Source organism: Phocoena phocoena, chromosome 1 (assembly GCF_963924675.1).
Source record: "Phocoena phocoena chromosome 1, mPhoPho1.1, whole genome shotgun sequence".
Taxonomy (NCBI): Eukaryota; Metazoa; Chordata; class Mammalia; order Artiodactyla; family Phocoenidae; genus Phocoena; species Phocoena phocoena.
In genome coordinates, this window is record NC_089219.1 from 52198166 (window position 1) to 52216100 (window position 17935).

Sequence of the window (17935 nt, forward strand, 5' to 3'; positions counted from 1 at the left end):
CCATATTTTGTATTGACTTGAGATTCTTTGATACTGTGGTGTGTGGATCAGATTCTTAAGTTTGAATTTGAACTATAGAATCCTTAAGGATAATTTTTTACAATTTAAAATGCTTGATCTGGATGGGTTTACTTTTTCCATGTTTCCTCATGCAATTTTTGTTAAGACTTGAACAGATTACTCCTAATCTTGTGAGCAGACTGCAGGAAGACAACTATTAAAAGTAGAAGGCTATTAAGCAGTCAGGGGTTTATTATGCTTTAGTGTTTTGTTTAAGTCTGTTCTTAATTGGTTGATTAATGTACGTGAAGTCCTTTTCCCCCCTCCATCTCTACAGATGGCAAGTGGTAAGTCCCAACTGTCATTGTTCGCAAAAAAGGTTATGGTTCAAAGTCAAAGATTCAGAGATAACACAATAATCAATCATAGGAACTTGTCTCAGAGTGCCCAGCCAGGCAAAAGTTAGGCAGAGCAGTAATATTTACTCAGAATCCCTTAGGAGCATTTTTTTTTTTTTTTGGTGTGTTCTTGATTTTATTTAGAAAAGATTATTTAATTAATAGGAATGTCTCTCTGAATTTAGTGTCAGGGATTTAAATAAATGTGAGAAATATGAAAAAGGATGGTAAAGAAGTTTTATGTTTACTGATTATCAAATATTGCTGGAATTTAGGTTTACTGTTTAAAAATGAGTAGAATAGAGAATGTAACATTCTTAATGTTTTCTGAGATTAACAGAAAACTTTCAGAGGAATACCTTTTTTCCATTTTCATGTGAAGATGATTTATAATGGTTAACTTCCTTTTTTTTTTTTTAGGAGGAAGAATAGAATTATGTTCTGGTATTGATCCATAAAGAGGATTTGCATTTTATTCATACTATAAAAGTACCTTTAATGGATACATTGTGGTAATTGAATCTGTACTGTGTATCACTATCAAAGTATCTTTTTAATTATTTCATGTTATATAATTCAGTAACTAAATTGAAGTCATGGGGAAGGAGATGACTATATTACATCTTTTAAGTATAATGTATAGCCTTTAATATTCTTAAAGTGGATGGCAGTTAAGGACATTCGTAGTTGAATGCAAAAGAAAGAGAGAGAGAGAGAGAGAGGGAGGGAGAAAGAGAGAGAAAGGAGAGAGAGAGAGAGAGAGAGGATTCCATTACATTCAGCGCAGTATGAAACTAAGTCAAAGGAGTTTTGTTAATTAAATTCAATTGCCATCCATTAGACCAGTGGAATGAGATGGCTCTGCCAGGACGCTGACACAGCACAGGTATGCAATTTGGCTAAATGGCCATTTCTAAACCATAGCAGACATTCTCTACTTGTTCATTCTTTCTTTTTTTTTTTTTAAGTGAGTTTTTACTCTTAAAAAGTCAAAGAGTAACCAGTGCTCGCTGAAGGGTAAAGGTATCATTTTTATGCAGTCTGTTGAGAAACAAGTAGTTTGTTGACTTGGAAATGTGTGGTTCACACGGAGACTCTTTGGGAGAAAATGGCTTTTTAAAAAGTATGCAGTATCCTCAGGCACACATACTAACATGTATAATGTGTTAATATAGACGCATGTATGTGTTTTAAAATTTAGCTGTCTTTTGATCTAAACCTATTTGACTCATAATTATTCCTTGAATTTTTTAAAGCGTCCTAGATTTATAAACTTGATTATAGCTACAATTGAGATATATAATTAGGGGACGTTATAATAATTGGAAATTATAAAATGAAATTTAGGAGGTGGGTAAATGTATCTACATTTTGGCATAAATCACTACTTTTAGAGGCTTTATATGTCAGACTGATAAGTTTCTTACCATGGTGAAATGACAAGAATACCACTCCGGCATTGGCTGACACATAATTTTGACAGCCAGCAAGATTGCAGTGTTGCTGAGTGCACAGATTTCCACTTCCTGCCAAGATTGAAATTGGCAAAAACCAGAGAGGATATTAGGGATTGTCACTTTAAGAAAAAATAACATGTTAATGTTCTGCATTTGCTTAAGAAATATAAGGGTGATCTCTTGAACTGTAGTCTGTTGAATTCTATGAGTTTGCAATCAATAGAAAAGTTTGATTAGTGTGAGCATCAAAAATTAAATAAAATAGGTTGAGGTTCTGACATTTGTGATAATAAAGCTCACTATGTTTTCACTTACTAGGACATTTTAATTTTTCTTCTGTGTAAGAATTCTTCACAAAAACTGTAAGATGGGTTTCCCAACAGCCCCTGGAGAACAAAGGCCTACTTTAAGTTTGTGAATTTGAAGACAGAAGGCCTTACTTCCAGAATTCTTTGATTTTTTTTCCTGTATGACCAGATGGTTTTTCTTTTTATAAGCTGCCAGATCTTCCCTATAACAAGAAATCCCATCTATTGAGAACCTACTATGTGCTGGGTTCTGTACCAGACACTCAAATCTCCCATGTTTTTTTCTTACTTAGGAGTTTTTGTTTCAGTGTAGGCATAAAAATGGAGAAAAAAATGATATCCTCTGTTGTGAAAGAGTCAGACTCTGAAATCTGCTTATACTTTGCTATTTACAGTAAGTACTTTTGAAACAGCTGTAGACGTTCAAATGAAAGTAGCAATGTGGAGTGGGAAATGTGGGAGCATTCATTTGTGAAGACTTTGCATTTCTCCAGCTTTATGGCCAACAGAAAAGGAGATTGTTGTGCATTCTATTAAATACTGCCAGTATGATTAATTTAAAGGGTTACATTTTATTGAACCCTGGTGTAGATGTTCTTTGTCAACCCACATTCACAGCTAGTTAGAGTGTGTGTAGCATTTATCAAAACTTTCTGGAGCCCCTCTCACCTCATTAGCATCTGAATCTCTATTCAGCAGTTAATGTCCGTTACTGCTAGAGTGCTCAATTCTTGTTTTCAATAAGCCAGTTGTAAAATGTCAGACTGTCACTTACAATATAAAAAACCAAAAATGATGGTATTTGTAAAAATGTTATCACCTCATAAAAACAAATTGTAAAGACATGAAAGTGATCTTGCTATGCTGGGCTTTCAGAAGGGGGTTAGTACAGCCACTTTAAATACCAGTTGTGTAGATTCCCACACTTTTCTACCAATGGAGAGGTTTACACAAGCATAATTTAAGTTACAATTATACTAATTAACATCTCATTTGCATAAATTGTTGAAGTCAAAACAACAAAGAATTGTCTAAGAAGCTTAATCCTATTTGTCCAAAATAGAAAGATTTTTTTAAAAAAAAAAAAGCCATGCTCTAAAAACTGGCAGCTTGAGTATGTCTTTAGTATGTTGAGCTGTGCCATTTAAAAAATAAATGCTTTATTTGTTTAAGAATATATTTCTTTATCCTTTTTAGAATATTTCATTTTTAGTATGCTTTGAAAATTAAAAAAAAAAAAGCCCAGTACACTCTGGTTCCTAAATCAGTGATAACGAGATTAAAATCAAGGTACGGTATCATTTATATGTAATAGTGTAGAATTACATGGCTCGTTAGATGTATGATGAAGAATGTGTGTGTGTGTGTGTGTGTGTGTGTGTGTTAGGAATTTAAGTGTCCCTGTAGATTATCAATGGTCAGTTAAAGTTTTTAAGTCTTGGCTGGTCTCGTTCAGATCTGTGCAGGTGTTTTCAATGTCTTGTATTTGCCTTTTTATTGTTGTAGATTAAGGATATGTTAAAGGTAGTTTTTACCCAGGTCTTCTACATGTGTGATAGCTCACACCTCTAGTCTGAAAACTTACTTTTTAGTGGCCACGCAAATGCAGTTAGCTTCCTGGGGGGTGACTTAGTACAGTAAACTCTCTTCTTCTCTACGACTCATTTAAAATTAGGGACATGTTTGCATATAGTGGATTAATGAAGTTTTCATACTAACCCACAAAACTCTGCTGTACTTTCCTTTGTAGGTCTAACATTCATTTATTTCATATGCAATTATTGTTGCCATTGAGTCTGCATTAATTACATTGTGCATATATGGAAATAAAATGTCACCAGCAAGGTTTAGGATTTTTTTATTGTTAATTTTTATAGTAATTTTGGGTTGAGGAATTAAAAATTAGGCTGCTTAATTAGTATTTCCAGTGCTTTACTAGCACTAAAAATGTGACGAGCTCAGGAATAAGATTAGAATGAAAGTTTCACTTTAAAATTGTATGTCTTGAAAACATTTTGTTTATAATATATAGTTTATCCTAATATAGTTATAGGTACTTTACATATATTCTTTAATTTGATCTTATAAGGTAAAATTTATAAATTACTATCTTAGAAATAGTTAATTTACAAATACATATTGAGTGTCAACTGCATGTGAGCCATTGTGCTGGGTTTGGTGAGGGATGTAATCTTATATATACATATATAATGTAGTCCTTGCTTGTATGAAACATACATTCTTCTTGGGGATATGTAAATAAATAAATAACAAATGAGAACATGTTTTGTAGAAATGTAGAAGAAAATTCATGAAGAATTGAGACAGTGTAGAAGGCTTTTGTATAAAACTAAATTTGACTTGTGGATTGAAGGATTGTTTGGAAATGAGTTAGTGAGGAGGGGTGATGGTAGGAATTAGTAGAGAGAAGACCTGGAGAGCAAGGGAAAGGCATGAGTACAAGTGCAGAAGCAGGAATATGCAAGATCTTTTCCAGGTCAGGTAAGCGGACAAGTTTGGTTGGAATGGGGGTTCCTCTAGGGGAGGGCACTGAGTACCCAATTAGAGATTTAGGCAATAGAAAATCTAGTAGGGTTTTTGAACAGGAACATGTTTTAAGAAGTGTTTTGGCAAAATTAATCGTGAGGCTCAATACAGGGAGCCTTGAAATAGAGGATGGAGTGAAGTTATGGACAGTGAGCTTATGTAGTTGTCCCAGCACAAAATTATAAATCATAATAGTTTTTATTTCCTATTCCCTGAGTAATATAATGAACTAAATAAATAAAATGGCAAGGGTGCTTTAGAAAAAAAAATATTTCTGATTCTGGGTGGTACTTAAAACTAAAAAGATATATTTCTGTATAATAAAACATTTTATTTCATTTTATTATTTTATTTCTTTTTAAAATTTATTTATTTATTTTTGGCTGTGTTGGGTCTTCGATGCTGCAGGCTTTCTCTAGTTGCCGCGAGCGGGGGCTACTCTTCGTTGCGGCGCACAGGCTTCTCATTGTGGTGGCTTCTCTTGTTGTGGAGCACAGGCTCTAGGCAAGCGGGCTTCAGTAGTTGTGGCATGTGGGCTTAGTAGTTGTGGCTTGTGGGCTCTGGAGTGCAAGCTCAGTAGTTGTGGTGCATGGGCTTGGTTGCTCCGTGGCATGTGGGATCTTCCCGGACTAGAGCTTGAACCCATGTCCCCTGCATTGGCAGGCGGATTCTTAACCACTGTGCCACCTGGGAAGTCCTCTTTTTTTATTTTTAATATTAATTCTCTCTATATGTTTAGAAAGATAGGTATGGAAAAAATGAACATTATTTCCATTCTCCTTTCAAAGGAAATTTATTTCCATATTATTTTCCCATCTATTTTTTTAAAAGTTGATTTTAAAAGAACAAAATTCTATTTCTTGGAATATGGCCAAATTGTTTCATTGTCAATATTTGATCTTTCTTGGAAGTTGAGGGCATGTCAGAGTTACTCAGGAGAATGTTCTGGACTTTTCTTCTTATCTTTTAAAGGCTTATCTTTGATAAGGTTGGACATGATGTGTACATGGTGATTTTTATCATTCTTCTTGTCACTTTTCTATATTTACCTTGTTCTTAGTATGTAATCTGAGAGTGCCTTCAAGAGACTAGAAGAGATTTGACCTCAGACACCACATTTTGGGTATTTTAATGTAATCAGGAGAAAATAGGGTATTATATTCCGACAGGAGGGTAGAATGCATTGGCATTGGTAGAAGTACCCATCTTAAGCATTCAACAAATACATATTAATCATTTACTAGAAATAAGGTAATGTGGTGTATGTTGATAGAAGAATAATAGAGAAAATCGAGAAGCTGTCCTTCCCTTCCAGATGCTCAGAGATTGGTAGGGAAAGAGGCAAACATGTTGAGTGCAATGTTAAGTGTAGAATACAAAGGACCCACATGGCCCGAGAGAGGACAGCACAGGCACACCTCAGAGATATGGCGGGTTCAGTCTCAGGCCACAGAAATAAAGCGAATATCACAATAAAGCAGGTCCCATGAATTTTTTGGTTTCCCAGTACATATAGAAGTTAACGTTCGCACTATGCTGTAGTCTGTTAAGAATGCAGAAGCATTATGTCTTAATAAACAATGTACCTATTTTAATTAAAAAATCCTTTATTGCTAAAAAAAAATGCTAACCATCATCTAGCAAGCAGGGTGGCCACAAACCTTCAACTTGTAAAACATGCCGTATCTGTGAAGCATAATGAAGTGCAGAGCAATGAAACAAGGTGTGTTTATATTGATTCTGAGTTGAGGAAGACTTCTGTGAAGGAGATGGCATTAAAGCAGGGCCTTGACGGCTGGCAAGGGAAGTGAAGGGACGGAGCATGGGACTTGTGTTGTGGAAATGGCAGGTGGTTGAGATGGAGCTCAGGGTGCGTAGGGTATGTGGTGTCTTCACTCCTGTCCTCAGTCATTCAGCAAGCACCCATCGCTTCGCTTGTGCCAACTGTGGAGCGAGGCTGCTTGTGAGGAACTCACCAACTTCTTCCTGGACAGAATGGAAAGAGTTTGTCCAGTTGCCTCTGCCTCAGAGAGGGAGAAGGTCCATGCATGGTGCCTTTGATGTATTATCCCTTGGCATAGGTAAGAGTTTGGTTCAAGTGTGAAAATTTTGAACCTATAAAAATTCCTTTAACCAAAGTGTGAAAATTTTGAACCTATAAAAAAGATGGTGAAGACCATTGTTCTCCCTGTTCTTTCCCTTCCTTCACCTGCAGCCAGATTCTGCCTTCCCTCTAAGTGTGACCTGAGGAATATCTGCTATATCGTCAGTCTTTCCCTTGCCTTAAGGAGTCCCCTTTTTTTCCCTCCCCTAAGAGAGTCTGATGCTGATTGCCTCTCCTTCCAAGGCTGCCCAGTTAAGAGAGGTCAGTGGTGTAAATGCAAGGCCCAAGTTAGAGATCCCCAAATAATGTTGGAGAACTCGTCACTTATCAGTAGAATTGTCTTTTGGATTCGAGGAAGTTTTGTATACAGTGAAAGTGAGACCCTGAGTTAATTAAAATAACTTCACAGTACATATCTACCACTGCCAGCGCGTCTGCAAATATTTGCAAAGTTAAGGAGTTTTGGTAACTGCAAATATGAAGAAAACATGGATATTAGAAAGTTTAGACGACTTTAATGAAGAAATAAAGTCGGATTTGGAACTTTGCCTAGCAAGAATGAGGTTTTATGAATTTGATGAACACTGTCAGTTGTTAAGGCATCTTCTGATAGGTGAAAAGTGGTTTTTTGATGCAGTACTGCCTGGCATGCATCTTCTCTATGGTCTGTTATCTTGGGGGAATGACATTCGTTAAGTTGGTATCTGTGTGCATCCCACCCAAATAAAGAATGTTTCATCAGCAAAGTGAATTGCCATGTAGTCATCAGACTCTAGAAATAAATTATCAACCATGACTGCTGTGGGTGAGGCTGTTTGTTTATCACATCACTAGAGAACAGAGTAAAGTGAGTTTCATATTTTCCTGAGTCTTGAATTCTCATTTTAGACATCTGTTCGGAAGCTTTCTAAGCCATGGAGTATTCTAAATGAACATTTTGTTAAATGGATGAAGGAAAACTTAGTTTTCCATTGTTAGGTGAAACCTAATTAAAAATTAAATAATGACCTTGTGTTGGCTTGTAAATTCCTTATTTCCTGAATATGTGAATGTATTTCGTTAGAACATTCCATTTTAAAATATGCTTTTTTTAAATGACAAGAAAGACTTTATTATATTTTTTAACATCTTTATTGGAGTATAATTGCTTTGCATTGTGTTAGTTTCTGCTGTATAACAAAGTGAATCAGCTATACATACACATATATCCCCATATCCTCTCCCTCTTGTGTCTGCCTCCCTCGCACCCTCCCTATCCCACCCCTCTAGGTGGTCACAAAGCACTGAGCGGATCTCCCTGTGCTATGCAGCTGCTTCCCACTAGCTATCCATTTTACATTTGCTAGTGTATATATGTCCATGCCACTCTCTCACTTCGTCCCAGCTTACCCTTCCCACTCCCCATGTCCTCAAGTCCACTCTCTACGTCTGCGTCTTTATTCCTGTCCTGCCCCTAGGTTCTTCAGAACTACTTTTTTTTTTTTTTTTTTTTTAGATTCCATATATACGTGTTAGCATACGGTATTTGTTTTTCTCTTTCTGACTTACTTCACTCTGTATGACAGATTCTAGGTCCATCCACCTCACTACAAATAACTCAATTTTGTTTCTTTTTATGGCTGAGTAATGTTGCATTGTATACATATGCCACATCTCCTTTATCCATTCATCTGTCAATGGACACTTAGGTTGCTTTCATGTCCTGGCTATTGTAAATAGTGCTGCAATGAATATTGTGGTACATGAACCTTTTTGAATTATGGTTTTCTCAGGGTATATTCCCAGTAGTGGGATTGCTGGGTCGTATGGTAGTTATATTTTTAGTTTTTTAAGGAACCTCCATACTGTTCTCCGTAGTGGCTGTATCAATTTACATTCCCACCAGCAGTGCAAGAGGGTTCCCTTTTCTCCACACCCTCTCCAGCATTTATTGTTTGTAGATTTTTTTGATGATGGCCATTCTGACTGGTGTGAGGTGATACCTCATTGTAGTTTTGATTTGCATTTCTCTAATGATTAATGATGTTGAGCATTCTTTCATGTGTTTATTGGCAATCTGTATATCTTCTTCGGAGAAATGTCTGTTTAGGTCTTCTGCCCATTTTTGGATTGGGTTGTTTGTTTTTTTGACATTGAGTTGCATGAGCTGCTTGTAAATTTTGGAGATTAATCCTTTGTCAGTTGCTTCATTTGCAAATATTTTCTCCCATTCTGAAGGTTGTCTTTTCGTCTTATTTATGTTTTCCTTTGCTGTGCAAAAGGTTTTAAGTTTCATACAAGAAATACTTTAAAAATACTGTTTGCTTTTGGAATTACTGTAGAGTAGCAAAGGATAGTCTTTTGTTGAGAGTGGGGAGGGGTGGAAGGTGTTAGAGGCATATAGCTTTAGGAACTGGGTTTTCTATCAATATAGCAGTTAGTTTAACTGTTCACAGAGGCACCGCTATTTTTGTTATATTAGGAATTCTTTATAAACTTAATAAATGAAAACGTTTTCTCTTACAGGTCTGATTCTCTAGTAGACTTCTGGTGAAATTATGTGGGTACCTTCCATTAATGTTAATGGAGGTTATGGATATAAATCCCTCCATAGTGATGGAAGAATGAGCCCCAGAGAAAAGAATGCTAGTAATGAATTATTGGGTTGTGATACAGGATTCACTTGTTCTCCCTAATACCATTTTTTTTTTTTTTCCCTCCTAAAAGTTTAAGGTCTTACATTTAGGGACTAGCCTCTCTCCATCCTAATCCTTTGTTGTCAAGTCTACAATAATGTTAAGAACAGAGAAAAAAAATATAGGGATTCATGGGTAGGTATAATTTTTGTGTTATGTAATGATATAGTGTATATATATAATTTTGTGTTTTATTTAATATTATTTGGTAGACATAACTTGAATGTTTTAAGAGGTCTAATATTCTTCGCTAATAAGCGTTGCTTAATAATTCATTATCCTGACAGACTGCAGTTTATCATTTAGGTATTAAAGCTCTCAAATGTGTTTATTGAGTACCTACTGTGTATTAGGCTCTGAGCTTAATGCATATGGCATAACCCTTATCTCAGATTGCCTATGATCTTATGATAAAAGTAGACCCCAGTCCCTAAGGCACTTTCCCATGGGACACAAACTATGAAACTTGCCCTGATTAAAGAAAGGGAAAAGAATTCAGAATCAGTAATATCACTTCGGGGAATCTGGTTAGAGAAAATAATTCTATATGTAATGATGTTTTCAATCAGTATTGTTTTAGGTAGTTCATCTTTTCAGCTGACTACTGTTGTCTGCCCACTGTGTACCAGGCACTGTGCTAGGTACTGGGAGTGCACCAATGGCCGAGGCAGATAGAGCCCTGCTCTCATGGAGTTTACAGTTTGGGGTGGGTAAACACATGTGATAAATCTCTAAAGGAAACACATGGTGGTAGAGAATAAATGAAGGGCCTGCTTTAGATGGGGTTGCGGAGGATCAGACCATGGGCACCTGAGCTTCTTCCAAGTAGAGAGATGATCAAGTGCAAAGAACCGGGTGGGGGGTGGAGTGATTGTGTGTGCATGTGTGTGTGTGTGTGTGCGTGTGTGTGTGCGTGTGTGTGTGTCTCCTAGGGACTGAAGACAGGAAGGCCATTGTGGATAGTGATGTGTTAGGGGAGAGTGGTCTAGAGAGGGATAACTAAGTCCCTCCAGAGAGGAAGAGCAGCTTGCCACAAGATCACATAGCGAGTTAGCGGAGGTGGAAGTAGCATTTAACTCAGGTCTGTCTGACTGCAGACTATGCTGGTGTTCTACCACATGTTGTAAGCACCAGGGAGTAAGTGCCAAAGAGTAGTAGAAGAGATAATTGCTACAGGCATTCAGACGAGAGGAAAATCACTTTGATCTGGAAGACAGCTCAGGATTCTCTTTTCAAAAATGTACAGAATGTGAAAGATATCGTAGGTCTTTTCCTCCTATGATATAATCATAAAATTATTCAGGCTAATGTTCCAGTAAATTATTGTGATCTCTTGCTGAAAGAAATAATGTACATACAGCGTTTTTTATTAGCTAAACTTTTCCCATGAAATCTTAAATATTTGTGATTTTTGCTTGTATTTAGGTATTTTTCCCCCTAGTGACACTTACAAAATCTTGCTTACCCAACTCCCAAAGTCCACACCACTAGTATACTCTCCAGCCTCTGTTCCTGGGCCAAGCATTCTTCCTTTGTTACACACAAAGGTCCACACAATTAATGGTTTTATCATATGAGGCAATTCAGTTACTCAGCAAAACAAATGATATACACTTTCAGAAATAGCTCTAGAAAGTAAACTTGAACCTAAAAGTGTTTAGCGAGAGGAAATTTCTGTTTGTCTTTAATTAAGAGAAACTGTATGGAAATGTAAGCTAAGGATGCATTAATCAGAGAAGTTGGCATTGCACTGTGTTCTTCATTTTATTTGGCATAGATTGCATGGGTGCTCATTAAATAATTTGGCTGGAATAACTCTTGTGGTATTTCTTGCTAAATTTTTGCATCTATTCAGACTAAAACTCTGGAAAGGGAAAAAAATTCAATCTTTAGGTTTGAAGGTTTGAGCCATTTATTGTAACTGAAAACGTTTATTGTGGAAATATATCCACTATAATATTCACTTGCCTCATTGTTGGGGAAGAAATGTATATTATGAGAGTATATATAATTTCAATGGAAAACTAGTTCTCTTATAGCAAATTTATAGCTGGTAAGTAGATACTTGTATTTAATGTCTTCGAATTTTAACAGCTTTGCCTCTGCTCACCCTGTCTGTGAACTTGTTAACTTCGACATTGTTTTAAAAATAAATGTTTGAAAAAATAAAAATAAATGTTTGAAAAAATAAAAATAAATGTTTGAAGGATAAAGTTTGCATGTTTAGAGGGTTGGTAGGGTATACTCACATCTCAGAGGGAACCTGACCTTAAGAGATAGCATATTTGAATCCTCAAGACCAAGGAAAAGGAATTTCCCCCTCCACTTTAATTTTTTGGTTCATATAGATCAAACCAGGATTCTTTGGCCTAAATCAGGTGGCCATAGGTTTGGTTTGGGCCCTGTAATATTTGTAATTATGTGAGATGAGACGATTAAATTAACTTAGTTGTAGAGCTTTACACAGTGTCCTTACCAACTTCCTAATAAAGTAATATGAAATTCAGTAAGTAATGCCAAGTGGGACAGTGTTCCACTCACATAAGCTTCGTAAACGTGATATATTCTTATGGCGCTTCTCCAAAATGTAGAAGAAACACATTTATCTAGGTGATTAGTATTCTTTCTGTCTGCCAGATTTAAGGATTGTTTGGAAATATTGTTAGAATCAAAATCAACATTTGTGGCTACACAGGGTTGGGCATTCCAGGCAAACTCCGGTCGTTTTTAACGGTGTTACTCTCATGTCCACTCATTTCACATCTGCCATGACAGTGACAGTTTGCAGTAACACAGAGCTGCCATCAAGAGTGATAAGCTTGTAAGTGAAGCCTTTGGGAAAGTAATAAAGTCATTTCTCGCCCCATCTCAAAGGACAGTATTGAAAATGTCTTTAAAAGTGATCAGGGTAGCACATACTAGGCCCTGTACAGTTCAGGTTTTTGAAGTCACTAACAACCTGCATTTAACTCCATTTCAGACTGAAAAGTGGCTGTTGTACCAGCTCCTTTTTAAACATGTAGCTGGTTCTAAATTTAAGGAAAATGAAAACATCAGAAATTAATAGTCAAAGACAGTTCTTGGGCAGAAGATGCTTTTAAGTTTGTAACTGCCCAGATCAGATTCAGAACTTGAACATGGCAGTGCTTTGCATTTTGTGATGTCTAATTAGTGCCTTGTAAGGTATTTTGTTAATAGTATCCATTAGCTATAGTACAAGGTCCAGTTTTAAAAATCTTGAATAAATTTACAATAAATGTATTAACAAATTGCAAGGTCTTACATTGACCTCCAGGACATTAGGAAATCAAATTTAAAGCATTGCATTGTCTGTTACTCAATGCAGTGCACTGAGGACAGCGTGTGACTTGTGTACTAGGAATGATGCAATTGCTAAATATTCTAGTGTGAGTTAAGGTTGATTAAATGATCATCTTTAACTCTGCTGTTCCCGGGACTTTTGTACTCTTGTTTTTCAGGTGATAGTCTATACTGTATTCTGTTGTTCTTTTAAGGCAAGAAAACATTAAAGCTCTTTCTCTCGGATCCTGGATGGAAATGAGCAACCTTATGCACAGAGTGTAAATGTACACTGTGTTATCACAAACTGACCCTCCTCCAAAAAAAATTCCAGGGAGTAAAATATAGAAACAAGAAACCAGAAATTTATCTACAAAGTTATAAAATTTTTAAAAACTTTTAAACATTTTTTTCCCTGGAATTAATTTTCTGTGAAAACTAAGACATTTTTCTACTCATCTGGAATCAGTTTTTACCCTATTAGCAGGAAATGGTGAATATACATTCAACACAAATAGAGTTTGCTTTAAGAGGCAAAAAATTTGCACTCCATAAGTAGATGTGTGCAATAAAAGACTCTTTTTGCTGTTCTTAAATAGCATTGTGAAGGAAATTATAGCAGTAGATACCATCATTCAGGTAACTTTCAATGGTGTGATTCCCCCCCGCCCCCCACCGCCGTACATCCAAAGAAAGAATTTTTAACCTGTTGCGAAGTGCAGTCTTTAGTATATTGGTAAAATGAAATGTTCCCTAGCTGGCTCTTGGTGATGATAGCATGTGGGGCTGGGGTAGGACTCTCTTTTCCATTTTCTTTTGATCTTAAAGTTACATAACTGTGCATTCAGCTCAACTTGTGTTATTGCAGTAGGAAGATGTGTAGGTGGAAAGATATTCTAAAGGGAGGCTAAAGCTACCTTCCCTGACAAGAAGAAATTCAAGTGAACAAATAAAAATAGACTCAAAGAATTATAGAATGTTATAGCTGTAAGGGACCTGAGGTTTCATTTAACCCAGATTCAAGCTTCAAGGTCCTAGATAAAATTTATATTCTGTGTTGTGCATGGGACTTTTCTGTTTTTAAAAGTTAAATTTATTAATGTGTCCACTTGTTTACCACGATCTATTTGTGGCTTTTTTTTCATATCGCTAATGGGAACATTCTGTATTATCGCTTCTTTTTATTTGTCTAGGTGCTTGTATATGCTTGTTAGTCGACTAATCTCACATGTGCAAACATAAAAGAGAAAATGGCAATCCAGTATTGTAAAATGGAGAGTTATATAATGCAAAAAGACTGGATTAATTGTGCTTTTGGCAGTCAAGTTGCCATAAAGGTCATATTTTAAAGTTTTAGACTACCCCGCATGCATCCCAGAGTCTGTACAGGGTTGTTGAGTGTCTCATTAGACATACAATCTGCCTGCTATTCTGTCCTGACATATAAAATGGATGTCACTGAACTGGCATCTAGAAAGCATCGGTAGCACTACAGATTTTATCACTCATTCCAAACATAGGAATTGCAAAACACCTTTCTTTAAATATTTTCTCTTCATGGTACAACTGGGGAGGGCCAAATTCCAGCCTTAAATAAAGTTTCAACCTGAGTGACAGAAATGGCAGAGTAATAAAACCTTCAGTCAAGAAACTGATGCCTAGACTGTATCTAGGGTTAGACTGTGCATTTGCGACTGTTCCCCATCGGCTCCTTGTTTCTATTCAGGACACCCATCCTTGTAGCCAGGAGGAAGTGGAGAGTTCCACCTTTGGTTTCTCTTTCTAGAGATATTCCTCTTCGGACTCCTAGACACTAATCAGTATTCTTTTGTTGATGATAATCTACTTAAATGATATCTTATCATCAGAATCCCCTGATGGAATTATCTTTGCATTTTGCACAGTTCTTTCATCCTGGCTTCTAAAAGTGTTTTTTTTCCCCCCTTAAGTCAGTTTTCTAATGGAAATTACATATAAATATGCAGGACAGAATCCATAGTCATGGCAGAAAACCTACATAGTAGGGCTGGTTTTGATACACAGTCCACCCTGTTGGCAACTACTCTGTAGGATGCTTCCTATAATAATGCACAGGGTACAAAAAGAGACCTCTGCTGTGATTTCTTTGGTTTATATATTTTGCATTGAAATTGCAGATTTTTTTTTGGTTGGAATTTATTTGAGATGATTAAAGATATTTTGCAGAGTACTCAAATATAGGTGAAAGAATTTCAAGTTTGCTCATTTTGGCATAATTTTAAAACAAAAGTGTTACTGTTGGATCTGGGCATGTGATGGGTGAATGAGTGTTTCAATGAAATGACATAAGTCTGTATAATTTGGAGGGTAATGATGCCTTAGAACAAGAATAAATCTGGAGCGATGGAAAGGCTCCATATTCTTAGAGGAATGCATGCTTCCTCTTATGAGTCTGAAAAATAAAATTAAATTTTTATTTATATGAATCCACTGGGGAAAAAAGCTACATGGACTGGGTTTATGCTATATTTCAGGACAGGAATATTAGCCTTAACCTCTTTCCTCACATTGCATATGATATTTAATCCATCATCTTTGTTTTAAACAAACAATACGCAAGCTGTTGCTGGCATTGGTATAAAGCTGATGGTCCATCTGGAGAGCAGGAATATAGATCAGGAAAATAAGAGAATTGAAATTGGGTGCAAGGGCAGATTTGCATGTGCAAAACCTTTCTGTTTTACCAGCCTTTTATCAAATTATTTAATACTTGGCAAAACAGATTCCTTTTTCTTGAATCTGAGTGTCTTACTGGAAGAAGAGTTGCTTCAATGTTGAAAGAAGGACAGTTGGGATTCAAGAGACAATAAAATCCTAAGCCATTCCTGTCACCTTTTTTAGTGTGAGAGAGTCATGTGGAAGAGGAGAGGGAGCCCCGCTGGGGGATTTAGTTCTGGTTCTAGCTGTGTGATCCTTGGCCAGTCATTTTAGCTTCTTGACCTTCAGTGTCCTTTGATCCCACTTAATTCAGCAACCGCTTATTGGGGCAACTGTGAGAATTTTCTCTGAGCCAACCATTCTGTGAGGCATTATGGATCCATAGAGGAATAAGCCTGGGTCCTACTCAAGAGGCTTTAGGGGCTTCCCTGGTGGCGCAGTGGTTGAGAGTCTGCCTGCCAATGCAGGGGACACGGGTTCGTGCCCCCATCCGGGAGGATCCCACATGCCGCGGAGCGGCTGGGCCCGTGAGCCATGGCCGCTGAGCCTGCGCGTCCGGAGCCTGTGCTCCTCAACGGGAGAGGCCACAACAGTGAGAGGCCCAAAAGGCTTCAGGTCTTGCAGTGGAGATAGACCTTACAACTGAACAGTGGAGTGAGGGTTGCATAAAAGAGATACGGGCTCACAGAGGAAGGGAAGATTCCTTCTGTCCGGAACAGACAGGAAGATTTGTGTTATGAATCCTTCCTAGGGCTTTTCTATTTTGACAGGCCAAGGAGCTCTAGACATTCCAGGTATCTAAATGGTGAGAGGTTCAGAACAAATTATCAACAAAGTTCTCTCCAGTTCCACATGTGTAGTGTTATCAATGTAAAATTCTTTGAATAGCTTTCCACTGATGAGTTACTTGCCCAAGAGTATTTATTGTCGTGGCTGAAAGAAAGTAATAATGAAAGAAACAATGATTTCCTTTAGTTTTGAAATTGTGCTGGATGGGAGGAGGCAGCCAGTTTTTGGTTTGTTTTTCCTCATTTCAATCACCGCCCTATGTGACAAAGCATCCTGCATGGGGGTGGCAAGTGCTCTGCACAGAGGCCTTCCTCCTTCCTCGCAGAGAGTGGCAGGGATGGAACCTCTGTAGCCTGGCCTCCCTCCATGGGAGGAGGGAGTCCAGGTGGCCGTGTTCAGATGTGTGTGTGCAGCGAGGCTTCTGAAATGACAGCGGAGCCCGGCGGCTTCCAAAGCAGCTGCGACTCTGGATCGCGCCCACCATCTCTGCTTCTCACTGCGAGAGGAGTGAATCTCTGATGCCTTAGGAGGCGTGGAGCCTGCGACTTTTCTTCCTTTTTTAATTTTTCGTCTTATTTTTATATTTTTTGAGTGGTGGATGATGATTTCTTGACAAAAGAACGATTCCCTCTTTTTAAACTGTGCTAACCAAGGCTCTTGTGTAAACTCATGCGTTAGGAAGAAAACTAGAATACCTTCCTTTTTGTTGTTGTTTATGAACGGCCAATAATTTATTCACATGTGACATTTGAGCCGGCGTCTTTTTTCCCTCCTAAGATAACAGTAGCTTCCGCTGTGGTTGTACCCTAAAGCAGAGTCAGAACAGCCCTTTGCTTTTGTCCCCATTGGTAGTTCTGTTTTACCCCCTTGCCTTTTTTCGTTTAGACCTTATGGTGTTTCCTAACCCTCAGACTGTTTTGAAAGGCTTTGATTAAAATATGCTGATAAAAGAATTCGATAACCCAAGTTAGGAACGACAAGGGTATCTGGAGAAGACCGAATGATTTGGCAGCCTAACAAATTCTATTCAGGGCACACAAAGAGATCCTGGAACGTTTTATAGGGACTCTCGTTTGGGGAATGGTATGAACTCAGGTTACCTGCAGAATATGGTGTCATATGGAAACATTTAAGAGCTTATGGAAAATTCTTTGAAATAAAGTGGAATGAGCCAGCAAGCATATAATACCTGAGGAGAAAAATAGGCGCATTCATTCTGATTTTCAGGTGGGGCTGCTCAAGGAAGGGAGAAGGACGAAAGTAAATCATTTTCAACATCATACACATAATGTGGAAGAGGTATCACCTAAGAACGGTTTTGCTAATCAAACCCTAGACTTAAAAGGATATTAGAGGCCATCATGTCTAACAGCCTTCCTCTGTAAGAAGCTCCTGTGTGATGCCCCCAAGAGCCTTTGCTTAAATACTTCCCAGAGAAAAGTGAGGGAGTGGAGAAGAAGGTTGCAGGCCCTCATGTTAAATACCTCATATCTGCAAGATACTGTAGTAGACACTTTCTCACTGTCTCATCTGACTTACGTTTGGGTTTTATAACCTCCAGTTTACAGATGAGGAAACTAAGTTATACAAACGTAAGGCGACTTGCCTCAGCTCATGTATCTAGCTTAAGGCAAAACCGAAATTAGAACGAAGTTCCATC

The 17935-nt window shown here is 37.5% G+C and overlaps 1 protein-coding gene across 5 annotated transcripts in view; it reads left to right on the plus strand.

The window, feature by feature from the left end:
- Window positions 1-17935, plus strand: part of NFIA (nuclear factor I A) — a 406846-nt gene that overhangs the window by 47689 nt on the left and 341222 nt on the right. The window lies entirely within an intron of this gene.